This window comes from Rattus norvegicus, chromosome 2 (assembly GCF_021556685.1).
Source record: "Rattus norvegicus strain SHRSP/BbbUtx chromosome 2, alternate assembly SHRSP_T2T, whole genome shotgun sequence".
Taxonomy (NCBI): Eukaryota; Metazoa; Chordata; class Mammalia; order Rodentia; family Muridae; genus Rattus; species Rattus norvegicus.
The window spans coordinates 2006704-2021580 of NC_141535.1; the positions used below are offsets into that span (position 1 = coordinate 2006704).

The following is a 14877-nucleotide window of genomic DNA, read 5'->3' on the forward strand; positions in this document are numbered from 1 at the left end:
TGAGCCACGAGAAGGGTGGCCAGCCCGCGGCGCCGGTGGACAGGGAGATCTAGGCCCACGCAGACCCACCGGGCGTGGACGACCGCCGGACGCCGCCCAGTCTGAACTTCAGGAGACGGAGGGCCGAGGGGAGAGGCCCTGCGAGCAGAGTCCCAGCCGCGCGACGCCCCCCACAAAGGCAATGAAACTACAGGGGGCGTGGCAGCGATTGATCCTCAAAGGCCTCTCAGACAGGGGTAGCCCCAGGAGGAACCCGGGGCCTCAAGTGCGTTCATAGTGTCCATGATCAACGTGTCCTGCAATTCACATTAATTCTCGCAGCTAGCTGCGTTCTTCATCGACGCACGGGCCAAAGTGATCCACCGCTAAGAGTTGTATCGGTATTTGGGGTGTGAGCGGACTCGTATGGGTGCTAACCACAGCATCAGCTCCCCCGCACCCCCTCTAAACCGGAAGAGAGGGGCCAAGGCGAGGCAGCTCCACCTCAGACCCGCCAGTGGGAAACTAAAGAATACATGTGAAAAGAAAAAAAGACAGGGTCGGGAACGGAAAGGAGGGACACACGGGACAAGGGACGCCGTGAACCCAGCACCCGGCAGCGGCCAGCCAATGGGCGGGCAAGTCGGGCTCTCGGGCCCGGACCCCACCGGCGCCCAGAGGGGGACCGCGACACGGCCCCCCGACCGCCGCCTCTGGAAGGGCCGGCGGCTGGAGGGGGCCCGCTGAGTCTCAGGGAGCACCAGGTGGAGGGAGGAAACGGGAATCCCTCCTGCGGACGACCGATGGGCAGTAGGGCGACCCCCTCCCCCGGGGTCTTTAAACTCTCGCGCCGGAACAGGACAGCTAGGTACCCGGACAGGAGCGGGGTGGACACGCGAGGCCCAGAAGGCGGGGCGGGCTGCGAGAGCCCACCCGTGGCACAGGCACCCCCTGCATGCGACAGAGACACCCCGGCACCTTCAGAGCGGGAGAGCTGTGGCAGAGGTGCGGCAGGTGCCGTGAGGAGAGGGAGCGGGTCCCGGCCACCGTGTACTGCACCCCCCACACCCCCCCCCCCCCGTGCACACGAGATGAGATCACGAGCCGGTTCAGAAAGAGGCAGAATGACCTCGGTATGCCGAGGGCCTTGGCTGGCCAGCAGGTAAGGGAGGTGCCGGCGGCGGAGGCAGCAGTGGTGGAGTCAGAGGCGGGTGCACGGAGGCAAGGACATAGGCAGAAGAGCAAGGGAGAGAGAGAGAATTGAGGAGGTCCCTCGACGGACCACACCTGACACCCTCCCCGCACCTCTCCTTAACGACCCCCGGCTTTCCCAAAATGCTCACTTGGCCGGCGGCCACGGCACGTGCCACGAATGCGACCGGGACCGGGGGATGCGTCTCCTGGTGAGAGGAGGGACTTACACAGGCCCGAGAAAGGACCAGACACCCCCTCGGCCTTCTCCATTAATGATCCTTCCACTGGTTCACCTACAGAAACCTTGTTATGATTTTTACTTCCTCTAGATAGTCAAGTTCGACCTTCTTCTCAGCCCTCCGACAGGGCCATGGGCTGATCAGGCCTCAATAAACCATTCAATCTCTAGTAGGGAAGGGTGGTGTGTACAAAGGGCAGGGCTTATGACCGGCACTTACTGGGAATTCCTCGTTCATGGAGAATAATTGCAATCCCCGATGTCCATCACGAATGAGGTTCAATGGGTTACCCGCGCCTGCCTTTGTAGGGTAGGCACACACTGAGCCAGTCAGTGTGGCGCTAATGCAGCCCCGGACATCTAAGGGCATCAACCTCCGGTGGCTGAATGCCACTTGTCCCTCTAAGAAGTTGGGGGACGCCGACCTCTCAGGGGGTCGCGTAACTAGTTAGCATGCCAGAGTCTAGTTCGTTATCGGAATTAACCAGACATATCGCTCCACCATCTAAGAATGGCCATGCACCACCACCCACAGAATCGAGAAAGAGCTATCAATCTGTCAATCCTGTCTGTGTCCAGGCCTGGTTAGGATTCCTGTGTTGAGTGAAATTAAGCTGCAGGCTCCACTCCTGGTCATGCCCTTCAGTCAATTCCGTTAAGTTTCAGCTTTGCAACCATACTCCCCCCGGAACCCAAAGACTTTGGTTTCCCAGAAGCTGCTTGACTATCTTGGGAATAACACCGCCGCATCACCACTTGGCATCGGTTTAGTTATGTACCCCCATTTGTTTTTCTTTTTCTTTCTCCATTTCTCTTTCTTTTCCTTTCATTGGGGGAGGGGATTTTTTAATTCACATTTTAAATATGATTTTCCTGATTTGCCCTCTAGAAACCGGCTATTATGTCCCCTCATGCCTCCTGTTCTGAGGGCAGTTCCTCACTCACCCACTCACTCCTTCCAACCTGCCCATTCTGACAGTTCCCTACACTGGGGCATCAAGCCTTGGGTATTTGCTCCCATTGGTGCCTGAAAAGGATATCCTCTGCTTCATATGCAGATGGAGCCATAGGCTCATCCTTGTGTATTCTTTGGATGGTTGTTTAGTCCATGGAAGATCGAGGGCAGGGATTTGGTTGGTTGATATTGTTCTTCTTATGGGGTGGCAAACCCCTTCAACTACTTCAGTTCTTTCTCTAACTCCACTTTTTGGAACCTTGTTCTCAGCTCAATGGTTGACTGCAAGCATTCTCCCTTCTTCCCTCCCTCTCTTCTTCCCTCTCTCCCCACACCGCTCTATGTTTGTATGTTTGTGTGTTTGTGTGTCTCTGTGTATGTGTGTGTGTGTGTGTGTCTGTCTGTCTCCGTCTCTGTCTGTATTCTTTCTAAGTGAATGTCACTTTTCTTTTCTTAGATAAAGTGATGAGATAAGAGTCTTAGCCAACCTATGCAAATACGTCCTTTAGGCTGAGGCCAGAGTTTTTTTCCCTCTGTTCAACTATTTATAGACCTAATACTAGGACCTTCTAGCCTCCATGTAATCCAACCTTCCAAGCTGACTGATTCAATATGGTTTCTCTTGGCATCTTCATGAGTTGTTCTGCTTGGACTCACATTAACTTGGACAATGTGTTACAATCTTCTGGATCCTTCTAATTCTCCAGCTTTTTCTGTTTTTCCCAGTGACTAGTTTGTTCTCTCAGAACCTGAATCTGTAAAATCATGTCCAGAAAGCTTCTGTCAACACATGCCACACAGCACAACTTCTCTTTCTTGCTCTACTTCTCTCTGTCTTTCTTTTGTCTATTTTTTCTCTCTTTCTCTACTCTTGTGTATTCTCTGATTCCTAAGCTGTTCTCATGTGAATTGGGCATATTTTATCTGTGATACATTCTGTCACTTTTTTCTTTGAATTACTACTTTATCAAGCCCTCAATTATATGACACTTTCAAACATGGCTACTTCCTTATAGAAACTAACCTTACAATGTACAATCATTTTGCTAATATTTATCTACCTAGTTCTTACCTGGACCTATTGGTTGTAAAGAATTAACCTTTCAGGATGCCTATATTTATGGCAGAAACTTTCTGACCTGTCATATATGATGTCCTCTGTCTCAAAGATGAGGGTATTAGAATAAAATTATTGTACACATTTTCTAGAAGGTTGAAAGATTCAACTTGAGTCTTATTTTATGATCCCATTAGCAGCCATCAGTCCAAAACACAAAATCACTAAAACAAATCCTAGTTGCATCAGGTAGGGTGGGAAGATATCCCAGTGATTAAGCAGGCAGGAAATGTTAGAGAGACATGGGAAGAAGATTGTTTATTGGTCTATATTTATGGCTTGCTCAGTCTGTGTTTTTATAAAAGCTAGAACAATAAGCCCAGGAGTGGGACAACCTACAGTGAGCTGGGCCCTCCAACAAAATTATTGATCAAGAAAGTGCCCACAGTCTTTTTCATTGGACAATCTTATGAAGAGTTTTTTCTCAGTCAAGATTTCTTCTTCCAAGTTATCTCTAGTTTTATATCATGTTGATAAAAAACCTTCTTATATAGTTTGTAGGTGAGAGTTTGTGGGTGTATATCTCTAAGCTTATGTATTGTAGTGATATCATTAAAAATTTTACAAAAGAATGGCTAATAATAACCTGTGTGTGTGTGTGTGTTTCTTTAATCCCGCAGGTTTTCACCCGATTATCGGTACCGTGTCGGTGCTGTCATTGGGCACCGACAGTGTATGTCAGTGAAATTATGTGTGTATATGTGTTTCTGCATGCCCACAGATATTATATGTATCATAATAGGGTATTAAAGAGGACAATGTCTTAATCTAAAGAAATGTTTTAGATTGTAGCACACACCAGCATGAAAACATTCCTTTTTTGGCATGGAGTAGCAATTCGGCATGCAACAATAAATTATGAACATACTAGGAAGAGTGAAATAGCTCAGTAGGTAAAGATATTTGTTGCCAGGGCAGTTAACCTTGGTTTGGTCCTTGGGACATACACAATGGAAGGAGGAAATGAATGCCATAAATTGGACTCCGTCATCCACATGTGTGCAATCACATGCAGAAACAAGCAAATACTCAACTAAAAGAATCAGAAAATTAGAATTCTATAAATATAGGACTTAAAATATATGCATAAATTAAAGTAAGGAAATAGGTTGACATGAGATATGGTAAGAATTCTGTAAAGCTGATACATACTCAGACTTAGAGAAAGTATCCCTATACATATGTGTGTTCCGTTTCACCCCTTTCTGAAGCAAGAAAAAAATTACATACATGGAATTTCTGCATAGTATTACACAGCAACAGAACATAATATTGAGAATTAAAAGAAGAATACATATATAGTTCATATGAAAGCAACTTGGTCTTGCAGAGATAAGCTAAACAACTCCTGGATACTATAAGTTCAGACTCATGAACATGTACTACTCAGATTGATGAATCAAAAAACTTAAATATGGGGCATGTAGATTCCAGAGACTTTTCCACAGTTGTATTGTGTAACCAGGGTGACCAGACAATAGCACTTGTATTTGTATCACTTAGATTTATAGGGACCTTTCCTTGCATGGTGGAGGAATAGGCATCTACACTGAAATGTACTATATGTAACTAGAGAAATAAAACAAAATGTTCTCCTTTATAACCAAACCATGAATACTACTAGGAGATTCCAGGTTTCTTAGTCACATCGTGAAATAGAATCAAGTGACCTTGTTCCAATATGATATTCTTCATTCTTTCTGAGATATGAAGTAGAGGATGAGAAAAATACCCCAAAACCTGGGTTTAGGGTAATATATTAGTTAAAAATGTCAAGTGTATGAGTCCAAGGGGAGCTGACATCCATCAGGAGTCCTGGAATACTTCCACTGGACTCTCCACAGTGGTTGCCTGTGTAGGATTTAGTTGCTGAATCAGCACTCATTTTTCAAATGTAGAAGACATCAAAATATAGACAAGAGGGATCATCCTCATATTCATTTACAAAGCACCCCCACAAGTTTTCTATTGTCATACTTGGAAAGGATAAATTTAAAAGAGTAAAACAATATTATTATACTCAAGGAAAAAGCTTGTGTCAAAGAAACAAAACAACAATTAAAGGCAAAAGTCTATGTTTTTCAATAGAGTGACTATAAGGAAAAGAAGTACACTTTAAGCAGCCATTGTTATCTTCTTGAAATTTTTGGAGCATGGATGTTATAAAATGAATGATAAGATAGAATAACAATGTAGGGTGAGAAGCTAATAGAGAGAGGAGCAGAAATTAAAATCAAAGCAGCTCAGAGCATCAAAGAAGCCTGTGGTAAAACCAAATCTGCAGCAACACAATTGTAAGCAATACCCATTATGGAAAAGTAAAAGACAATGCAAAAGGCACATTAATGTATATGACGGACACTTGTGTCAACTTGGATTTAGATGCCTCTAAATCTGGAGGGGTTTGTCTCCTATCGAGAAGGCAAAATGTTCCCCTTCAGAAATTTGAAGTAGATTGTATAATTTTACCCTCTTTGTCCTAGTAAAAAAAAAATAAGGCCAGAAAATAAATTAAATTGTAAACATGTGTATGTGGGGGCTGTGTCTTTATTAAATTATGTGTGAATATTTGCATGTCTAGGGTTGCCTGCAGAGACTAGAAAAGGAAGAGTATTAGGTCCCTGAAACTGAAATTACCAGTGATTATGAGTCATCTTGTTCTTTGACTCTAACATGGGTCTTCTTCAAAAGTAGTACATGTTCTTACCTTCTCCGTCATCTCTCCAGTCTCCTGTAAAAATAAGTTAAAAAATGATTTCTGTTGCCTAAAGACAGGGAGGCTGAATGAATATAATGATTCTGAGGTTATTTTTAAAGATGAAATTCATTATGATAGACAATGGGCATAATATATCTAAAACTAAAAAAAGATAAAGTGCAAACAATAAGGAACAGTGTGCTGTATGAGAGATGTTGCAGGGTTAAAAATGACATGAAACTTTCTAAAGAGGCTTGAGTCTGCTTATAAGGTCGCAGTACTTTGTATGTACATGTTTATGTGGGGGTACATATGTCTGCAGGTGCATGTCCACAGGTGTGAATAAGGAGGTCAAAGGTCAATGGATATCATTCTCAGTCACTCTCTACTGTATTGATTTTCTGACATGGTCTCAAGCTGACCATGGAATTACCAATATAGCTAGACTGGGGCTCTGTCAAGCCACAGGGTTTCTTTCTTCTCCATTTCACAGGCACCAGGATGATTAGCTTGGAACACAGTCCCATGACTTTTTACATGTTCTCTGGAGACTGCACTCAGATCCCCATGCATGTATCAGAAATAATTTAGCAGAGTTGCTACCTCTTTCTGGCAGTCGCCATGTAGCTGCTGCAAGGAATAGCATATGAGTGCTTCAGTGACAGGATTCTACTGTGGCAATTCCATGGAAACCACTTCTCAGTTGACAAGGTAAATTTGGTGGCCTTTATATTTAGTACCAAGTTTGCATGCCCTACAAGCTCTCCATTTCTTCATTGTACTGCATATAGTCATTATCAAAATTGTATCACTTCATCAGTCATGGACAAGGCCATCTGGAGTCACACTGACTTACACTGTGGATGATTCTACATTTTTCTGAAAACTCTTTCAAGGGATAAAATGTTCGCCACCTCTTTTTGTGTCTATCAATCCTCCAGATGTTACCATAAATCCTGGGAATTTGAGACTTATAATCATATCTTTAGAGAAGTACCCAGTCACACTGAGCAAGTCTGTTGTGGAGAGAGGTAGGTCCTGCTTACAAAACTGTTTTTAAGAAGCTATATCTGATCAGTAGAGACATGGAAAATGCACAGATTATGTGGGATTGATAGAGACTTGAAAATGGCTCTTAGAATGATTACATCTTACAAAGATCTATATATTAGAAAGATGTCTAGAAGATGTGCTTTGTAAAATGAACTTGTCTGTCTGCAATTAAAAGGGAATTATGATAGGAGATAACTAGGTATAATTTACCAACAAATGTTTAATTAGGCCTCTCACCATGCATAACTATGTAACCATGTTTGCTACCAGACTGGTATGTCTTCATGTTTACAGGACAAGCCTCGCCAGACATCTCTTTTGTCTTGCTGAAATTGTGCTTTTTAATGCAAAATAAGTTTAGCTGGTGACTGATTCAAGGAATGGGAGGAGGAGGAAGGGGAACTATTGGGGGATTTGTGTAAAGATAGAGCTTTTGAAATGTGGATATTATGATTTCTTTTAATAATGTAAGCAATGATATCACTGCTTGGGTAAGCACAATTGTCATTGTATAAATATAGAAGGCTCAAGTTATTTGTGGTCACTTGCCTGAAAATCAAAAGGTGGTCAGTGTCTTCACTTTTGTTAACTCCCCTTCTCCATCTCAGGACCTAAACATTATAGCTAGAACTGGCATTGATATCTCCTTGGTTCCTAAATTTTAATTTTTAAAATTTTTATTAGATATATTTCTTTACTTACATTTCAAACATTATTCCCCTTCCCAATTTCCTGTATATAAGCACCCATTCCCTCCCATCCCCCTCCCCTATAGAGGTATTCCCCCTATACATCCAGTTTACCCCCCCCCATATTCCCCTGCACTGGTGGTCAAACCTTGGCAAGACCAGGGGCTTCCCCTTCCCCTGGTGCCCCAACAAGTCTATTCTCTGCTATATATGCGGTTGGAGTCCTGGATTATTCCATGTATAGTCTTTCGGAACTGGTTTAGGCCCTGGAAGCTCTGTTTGGTTGGCATTGTTGTTTTGATTGGGTTGCATCCTCCTTCAACTGTTTCAATATTTCGTCTAATTCCCTCCAAGGGTGTTGTTCTCAGATCAGTGGTTTGCTGATAGCATTGACTTCTTATTGGACATGCTCTGGATGTGTCTCTCAGGAGAGATCTATATCCGGTTCCTTTCAAGATGCATTTTATAACTTCATGCATCTTATCTAGTATACATATATACTCATACATATACATATATATACATATATATACACATATATACATAAACACATACACACACAAATGAGTATTTACAAACAGATAAGTAAGGTAGAGTATACTATTCTTTGTATTATTTTAGACTATCATATGTATTTGTGACTATGCTCACATAAAGAAAAACTATTATAAGTAACTAAACATCATTTAAAAGATGGTAAGAAGTAATACGTATCTATATAAGCAATGGAAATGGAGAAAAGTACACAATTACAGTGAGAAATTATCTCTTTAAATTGTTTTTAATGAGTTTTTAAATAACCATACCACTAACTTTCAATTTAAGTCCCCAGGAATTAAATTCCTAAAGCATATTGTACCATAACTGACATGGATAAATCCTACTTCATAATAACTAGTAGTTTTTAAATAGGCAAAGACATATTTGTATCCATGAAAATACACAGGTTCAGGTAGCACAATTTAAATTTTCAATCTCCTCCTTCTTCTCCAGCCTGTCAACAGCCTTATTTTCAAATGTTTTCCTATTTCCCATCCTTTCCTTTTCACTTCCTCAGTCAGGTTCTTCCAATGAAATTTAGGTCCTATACGCAGTATTCCTGCTTGGCATAATCTTCTGTGAATATGTAAGAGATATACTCCTTTGCATGGTCCTTCCTCTTATGTTCATTAATGGACCTGGTGAAATTCAACAAAAACACACTAAGAAGTGAAATAAATGGTATAGTGACTTGTTTTCATATAAATCAAGGATGTAAGTACAAAATATTAATTTTAAATTAATAGGCTAAATAACAGTTTTGTGCTACAACAAATAAAAGCAATTTTTCAAAAAACAAAACTAAACAAACAAACAAAAAGCACAAATAGGGTATGTTACAAAACAAAGCAGGTGAGCCCTAAACTATGACATTTAGGAAGCAGACTTTTTTCTGAAAATATTTCTGCCTATAGTAATGGAACCAAGATCATACATGGTTCAGAACCAAGAAGTATACCTTTTGAGTGTGTACAGTATAGTAATCTGTATTGACAATAAATCAATATTACTTCCAGAATCCTATTTTAGCCGATATAAAGGTAGAGGAAGGAAAGTATGAAAATGGCGGCCACCACATTCTCAAAGCTGAAAAGGTAAGATATTCCAAAAACAGGTAGAAAACATTTACTGGGAGTCTAATCCTGATGGTGAATCTAAACAACCGGAAAAGAAAGTCATACACCAACATCTCTGATGACCATAGGTGCACAAGGCATTAATAAAATACGTGTAAACCAAATGCAGTAACACAGATTTCTCATCAGGTTTAAGGCAACTTCATCCCAGAGATGGAGGAAAGCGTCAATACATGAGAATTAACATAATCTACCACATAAGTACAAGTACCACCCTATGGCATACATAAAAGACCTTTGATAAAATACAGCCTCCATTTGTGAGGAAAGTCTTGCAGAGAATAGGGATACAAGGGATTTATCTCAACTTGATAAAGGCAATATACAGCAAAAGTCATCCAAAAGGGAGAATAATTCAAAGTACTTGTGTTGGAATCAGGACCAAGACAAGGATGTTCACTCTTCTCACTTCTCAATATACTGCTTACAATGTTAGGTCAAGTAATTAAACAAGTAAAGGTAATGAAGCAAATACAAATGAGAAGGGAAGAAATCAATATATGTTTATTTTCGGGTTTTAAGATTCTATACATAAAAACTAAATCATAAGAAAAAACTCCTAGGGCTGATAAATATGGATAAATTTGAAAAACACAGAGTTAAAGCACAGGAATCAGTATCCTTTTTAATATACAAAAGACAAACACAGAAAGCAAGGGACAATACTGTTCTCCAGAAACTAAAACAAAACAAAACAACAACAAAATACTTGAAATTAATATGACAAAGGAATGTGTGCCATGAAAACTGTAAAACACTAACTAAATTCACTGAACATATTCCTGCTTAAGAAACAGCTACAGGTGTTTCTTGCCCTCTTGCTAAGAGCAGAAGAATAAATAATACTCTGTTAGTACTCAGTGGCTTCTGGGATTTTCCTAACATTCACATCACCACAGAGAACCACAAACAAATAAGAAACCTCTTAAGTTATTGAGAAGCAAATCCCAAGCTCCATGCATTTTTCATGTAAATAAAATAAAACATATCAAGTTTAAAATGGAGATAGGATCTAGTATGTACCACCCCCCACCCCGATTACCACAGTCGTGTGGGTGTGACTCAGTGTGACAGCTCCAAGGACTATGTGTCCTGAGAGCTATGTGTCCTGAGGATTTGATGCTGTTGTGCTGTTATGGAGTTCTGCTCTGTTCACTGCCAGCATGTTCCTCATAATCTAAGATTTATGGGAAAATTCTAAGGTGCCTCAAATCACTCACTGGCCAACATATCTGGCATTAACAATTGATTTCTTATACACATTTTTGCCCTCAGCTTCCTGATGAGATTTATTAAGAATTGCTCTTGAGTAGATACTCATTCTGAGGATTTAAAGTAGATATGACTGATTTTTATATAAGTGGTTAGATCTGTGAGTCTTTTAAGAATACTTTTTAAGGATAAATAATGAAATAATTACTCCTGTCTTTGTCTAGAAGAAAACTAAAACAATTACATTGCAATTTAATGATGCTTGAAAGATTTGGCTGGGATATATAAGTGATGGAACAAAGAATAAAGCACAAGGGTTAGGGCATCCATCAACTATGTGTATCTGTTAAGGCTTGTGTATGATGAGCTGGAACACTGTTCCTTCTACCATCAACTCTGTGTGTGTGTGTGTGTGTGTGTGTGTGTGTGTGTGTCTGGGTGTCTGGGTGTGTGTGTCTGTGTGTGTGTGTCTGTGTGTGTGTGTGTTTGTGAATTTTCTCTCTTCCCTGGTCTTTCTCACTGACCCCAAGGAGTTAAGAGTTCATAGGTTTTTCGCTGATCATAGAGAGTGCCAACCCCCCAGTAACTTAAGCTTTGCTCCCTCAGAAACTGTCTGTTGAGTAACATCTCTGGTCGCTGGCTGCCTGTGGCAGCATCCCCATAGGTGTCTGGATCCACCCCCATCAATAGCTTTAAGCACTGAACCCATCGGAAGGCTGCCTGCTTCATTTTACCCACCACACAGATACCAACATTGGTCATCAGCAATGGTAGAAAATCATTTACTTTTAATTTAGAAGGAAATCGAGTTTCAGCTTAATTTTCTGTGTGTTTTCTTGAATGTATGTAACTGTGTCCGTGAACAGACGGACTGACCAGAAGGGCAGTTATGAACAGTTGTGAGGCGAGTTTTTCTTATTTGTAAAGACTGACAAATAAGGCCTCGCCAATGCCATTCAAATAAAAAAAGAAAAAGAAAAAGAAAAAGAAAAATGTAGCTTTCAATTTCTTATCATTTTATACCTCACAGAAGCTAAACATGACAATGCCTATTATTATTATTATTATTATTATTATTATTATTATTATTATTATTATTTTGTTTTTCACTGGAGGATCACTAGGGACTATTATGTTATTTAAAATTCTTTACATGGTAGTATAGATGAAGGACTCAGACTAAAATATTTCCTTTGTAATACATATTTCATATGTGGAAATTGTAGAACTGACTTGCTAGGCTTAATCTTTCTAAAAATATAAAAAAAATCAACTATCCATTAAGAAATAGAACTCACTTAGCTTCTCCATACCTGCCTTAATAGCCACAAGAAGCAATTTCATCTCTTGAAAAAAAGAGAATCAATTCAATTTCTTTGCGTAGAATCGGGATTCTTACTCACTGATGAATCTGATATTAGGTCTGCATTAAAATAAGATTTAATCATTATGTTAAAATATATTTTCCTTAAATTTTATTTAGGAAATATGGTTTCTTTTATTTTCAGGTGCAAATATTTAGGTTCCAAACACCTGTATAAATGGCCATTATTTCTATACTTAGTAGAAAAACTATTAAAATTGATTTTTTATTTTTCAGCAGTGTTCAGACAAAAACGCGCCACAATAAACTCACGGTATCATGTTTTAATAAATGTAATCCATTCTGTTACCTTGTCAGACAGTCCCTGGGGTAGGCAATGGTGAAAGTGGTAAGGAGGATGAAGTCCACCTCCTTGCTTAGGAGAACTATGCAGCTCACTATAACAGGAAAAACAGAAAAGAAGTTTCTTGGAATGGTTATTTTTTCTATCCTAAAAGAACTTTCTATAGCACTTACAACAAATATGTTAAAGAAATTTCAAGTTTCTGCCAGCCATTTGATTAAACAAAAACGTACTAATCATTTTTAGAAAGTTTGGTTTCCTGTTTCCCATATCCAGAAACTAAGTCAGTGTAGCTTGATGATCTCATCTATACACTACATCCATACATACATGCGTGCACACACACAGACACACACACACACACACACACAAATATATGCACATTATATAAACATTTTTATATACTATAATGACACTTTATCTTAAACATTAAAGTTTTTCTTTTACGCACAGGTAAAAACAGTCTAACAGCATTATTTTCTACTTGTCATGAAACAAGTGCACCTTCAACTAAAAAGCCTGAGCTCAATTTTTGTCAGTAGTAGCTGCTTTACAGAACATAATTAAAGTATCGATAGAAGCTTACCAGCATTTGTAATATGCAAACCAAATTTGCAATCTCACTCAGATGTATAAATGTGCCCAGCACCTGAACCATAAAGAAGTCAATTAATAATGGATGAGTAAAGAAATTGGTCATTGCTCTGGATAATACTATTAGGTTAAGCATGATGTGTGCTGTTATAGAACTTTTTCTGCTACAAACAACACTGTTAGTAAAGCAAGACCCAAATCTATCACTTTAGCTAATTCCAAACAAAGCTATTCTGTGTACACTGCAGTAGCACATAGATTAAAAAACTACTCACTGCCTCTTTTTCACACATATTGAAATACCTCAATGCTCTATGCAAAACAGCAAAGTTATTGCACAACCAGAAATAAACAGTACAATATCTAACTTCATTTCAGTAGAGCATGAGACTTAATCTCAGGGTTAAGGGCACCAATTACAAAAGGAATTAAACACTCTAACTAGTCCAAATAAAAGACACACAATCCAGGTACTTTATTTACAAGTCATAAGCCTAATTGGGCAGGTTTACAGCTATACTAACCTATTTCCATGCCATAATGTCCCTTGTTACTTGCTGTTTTTCCAGGCCATATGCTCAGGGTCCATCTCCTCACATGGTGGCTTCCTCCTCCCTTGGTCTCCTCTCTCTTGAGACCCTCCACTCCATCCTCAAGTCCCACCTTTCTTCTTCTATTGCCTAATCACAGACTCTATCCATTTTTCATGAGTTAATCTAAGAAGCAAAGTTTACGAAGCATCACTTGGGGTACTTGAGGATCTGCTCCTCAGGGCTTCCAGATCTTGGGAGCCAGTGGGTAGGGAGCATTTAAATACAAGCAGCACCATGCCAACCCCACCAATAACTTTTCCTTATCTGACCAATAACCATCAACATCTTTACCTAATACTCAGCCCATACAGATATTTTCAGATCCTAGCACCCATAGCTATGGCTTCTGGTGAAATGTAAGGATGTGTCACATTCTTACAAACTCAAGAAAAACTGAGCAGATTATCCAGTGTTTTCACAACAGTACACTATTTAATCTGCAAGAATTTAAGGGTCATCAATAACAAACCAACAGAAAATACCACTAAACAAAGACAACAGCCATGATATATTATATTCCAAAGTTACAACCATGAATTAAGCTTTAAAAGGAAGTTACATAACCTTTATATTTTAAAGACTTTTAAAATAAGAATCTCACTTGGAAATTATGCAAAGTTCATCCTTGACTACTGAGTACGGGCCATGCACCCCCACTGTCATGGCCTGAGAGGCAACACCAGAGTGTTCCTCTTCACTGGGCTAGCTCACCTGCTCCACAGTGCAGCAGAGTGCATGGGTCTCTCCACACGCAGAGTAAGCTACTTTTTGTGAGATTCGTGGAAATGCAAGGATACACGGTCCTCTCTGGAGGGCAAACTAGACAAGCACATGGAGAAAGGATGTGGAGGAATAGTTGGAGAAATCAGAGACCAGGACACAAAATTTTGAAAGAGTAATCACTGAGACTCAGTCTGTGACTAATAGAATTTAAATTGTTGCTCCTGTAGAATGAAAAGTAAAGTTGCTAACAGGGTAGAAAACATCTGCATCCTCGGAATCCAGGAGGGGTTTGTAAAAGGCCCCAAACATGTGCAGAGATTAAATAGCTCTAAACAGAATCATCAAAGAGATGATTCAGGAAACAGCACACAAAGGAAGTCACAGATGGATCAAATGCTCTGGTTACATTGACCTAAATTCTTAATATAAGGAACAAGAAATCAGTTTCCAAAAAACACGAAAGATGCTTCATCTAACAATGCAAGTCAA

At 40.1% G+C, this 14877-nt stretch overlaps 1 non-coding gene and 1 pseudogene across 1 annotated transcript; one reads left to right on the plus strand and one right to left on the minus strand.

The window, feature by feature from the left end:
- LOC148006609 (uncharacterized) overlaps positions 1–14877 on the plus strand; it is a 2902548-nt pseudogene that overhangs the window by 1957428 nt on the left and 930243 nt on the right.
- Positions 221–374, minus strand: LOC120101153 (5.8S ribosomal RNA). The gene has a single exon (XR_015679263.1). It is a non-coding gene; the product is annotated as a 5.8S ribosomal RNA (ribosomal RNA).